Raw genomic sequence first — 2,914 nt, forward strand, 5'->3', positions numbered from 1 at the left:
GGGAAGGTAGTGGAGGATTTCACTACTACCATTTCCCAGTAGAAATTCCCTCTAGTGGGAAAAAATCCCTGTCGAAGTTGCGGGAATTTATTTTTCAAACGAGCAGCTGGGAATCGGTCACCTCCGGAGACTCTCGACTTCGGGACCGGCAGTATGCTCACGTTCGGAAAAAATGGCCTTCCGCCATTTTGGGGGAGCTGATGGAAACAATTACCATAAATGGAACTAAGGACCAACATTTTAATATAAAAAATACATTAAAACTACAAAACTAATATACCACATATCATTTAAGACAATTGTACTGCTATGTACTAGTAGCAGATTTACTTATGATGCCAGGATAATCGCTGAAGGCAATTATCCAAAAATAAGTTAATTAATTGATTATAAATTGAGTCCTAAAAAATTATTATTTTAATAGGATTCCTTTCCAAAGGCTGTTTGTGTGTTTACCAGTTTACCAATTAATTAACTTTATATTTATATATTGTTCTTACCATTAATTATATAGTATAATAAAGAGTGGAGATATTGGGTTATATAATAGTATATAAACTACATAAAGAAACTATAAGTATTTATTTACAATTTGTTATTATGATTAAAATGATTCAGATAAAGGTTGCCATAAAATATAGATTATTACATGAATACTTATTAGTTAATTTATACTTATAGCTTCTGATGCCGTGGGATGTAGTGCCGTAGGTGTCTTCTGTTTCATAAGGGATGTCCAGGTCTGGTGGCCCTTCTCACGACTTCGTCTGGTCGAAGTGCATCCTGACTGTGGTGGTGCTTCCCCGTCCAAGCCTTCCTGTTGAGTGTCTCTGTCTGTCTCTTCTAAATTTCCTCTTGTCTTTTTCTCCCACTTCCCTTTTGGGGCGTTACCTTATTTTTAAATCTCTTCTCTGATTGGTTATTGATGTCCGAAGACTCCCGAGGCAGGCGTCCCCCTCCTCAGGGCCGAGGATGTGTAACAAAAAGTTTGATTTGTCTAGGAAGGGCCTGCACCTCGTTAATTTGATTCTGGTCCCTCGTCACAAACTATCATTTTTGTTAGAACACTTAAAGGTTAGCCAATCTAATTTTCTCAGGGCCCTCTGGTAATGTGACAAACTTAATACAGATATTTTCATATCCGAGGATGCTAAAAGCTTTCCAGAAGGATACCCTGACCAGGTATAGGGGCAGATGACGAAACACCTTAATAATACCCCGGATTGTCAATACATAGCAGGACGTATTGCTGAAATAAGAAACCGTAAAACAACCTAACGCTAGAAATGGCAGCTCATATGTCACTTATTGTCCCGGTTTAGAAGCCTAATAGTAACGTGTAACTTTCCAATGTTTCACTTGTACTTTCGAAAGTACAAGTTGTATTTTGTACTTTGTAGCTATGATTCGAAATAGTACAAAGTACAAGTAAAAGACTTGTAGTATTAGTTTGTACTTTATTATGAAACAGGCACCAGGTGTCCGATCTTGCCGCAACCGTGGCATTTTCGGTCCTCTCTTCTTCCGTTGCTCCTGTTTTTCGCCTGGTTCGTCCTATTCTCGTGATTCCTTGTCCTGTCTGTCCCGCTATCCCTATTTTCCCGCTTTCTCCAGGGATTATGAGTATACCTCGGCCTATTATACTCCATTAGCGTCCAACCCGACTCTTTCACTTCCGTTCGGGCTTCCTCCTTTCGAGCACTTGAGTCCATTAGTTCCTGAGCGCATTCGACAAAGGAGCGCTCCCTCGGCAAACCCTCCTTTTCCCCCAGTTCTTTCGCTAACTGAATTTTCAGTATTCCCGATAAGAACTGCATCCGGCCTTCGACTTGACCTGCCTCCATCATTTCGCTTAGCTTGTCAGCGTTACGATTATACTTCGCTAGCAGCTCACAAGCATACTGACCACTCGACTGCTTAGGCTTCTTCATTTCTCTAAACATCATGAAAAGATCTTCCTCAGGACCCCATCGTCCTCCTCCGAAAGCTTTTTTCAACCTAGCTTTGACTACGACCCAGGGTGTCTCCTCGTCTGCCTGGATCTGATTCAGGATATTGCGTTTCACCCTACAGACGACAGCCGCCCTCAATGCTTCGGCGTCGTCACTATCAAGTAGATTTTCATTTGTTTTCGCTATGATTCGGGCTATTTGTCTATCCCCTCCTTTTATAAAATGATTCAATTCCCCCGTCTCCCCAGTGAATCTTTCCAAATCGGAAACAGCTTTTCTCAGGTCTTGAGCCGTTGCAGTACGGACCTTGACCAATTCTAGGGTTGTCGCGTGAGCTCCTGCCAACGAGACTTCCGGTAGTGGAGCAAGCTCCGGCGGAGGTGGCGGGTTGACTGCCTCTGGTGGTGGTTGGTTGTTTTCCATGTTGAAGTTGTCGAGGTTCAGCACAGGCGCTCTTACTGAACTATTAGCCATAATTCAAAAGTCCGACCAAAAACAATAGAGAAAAATAAATAATACTAACAAAAATGTTTCTACAGATTAATGAAAAAAAATAGACTGAAAAAAAACAGGCTTCTCCTTGTGATTAAAATTGATTCGGTAATCCGTGATCCCGGGTTTCGACACCAGATACGTGATAGCGGATTCTGAACTAAAAAAAAAAGGAAAAAGGTACGAGAAAATAAACTCACGGTTGCTGATAATAGACTGCTTTATTCTGTTCATTAATCCTATATTTATACTTTCTAGAGTTGTTGACAGAGGGAGTTAGGTATTAAGATTTATATTACATATCCTGTAAACATAACTTATATATATATATATATATATATATATTTTTTCTTATAAATGTATCATAGATCTTTAATATTAAACTCGAAACTCTCATGTTTGGTGTTTCCACAATATCTATATAGTGTATCTTTACATTAGCATAACTGCATTTAATACAATCACAACGA

The 2,914-nt window shown here is 39.9% G+C and overlaps 1 protein-coding gene across 3 annotated transcripts in view; it reads left to right on the top strand.

The window, feature by feature from the left end:
• Nucleotides 1-2,914, top strand: part of LOC136795936 (uncharacterized) — a gene marked incomplete at its 3' end in the record, with an annotated part of 115,567 nt that overhangs the window by 91,551 nt on the left and 21,102 nt on the right.

The sequence above is a fragment of the Halyomorpha halys genome, unplaced genomic scaffold (assembly GCF_000696795.3).
Source record: "Halyomorpha halys isolate HHAL.00 unplaced genomic scaffold, Hhal_1.1 Scaffold1382.1, whole genome shotgun sequence".
NCBI classification, from domain to species: domain Eukaryota; kingdom Metazoa; phylum Arthropoda; class Insecta; order Hemiptera; family Pentatomidae; genus Halyomorpha; species Halyomorpha halys.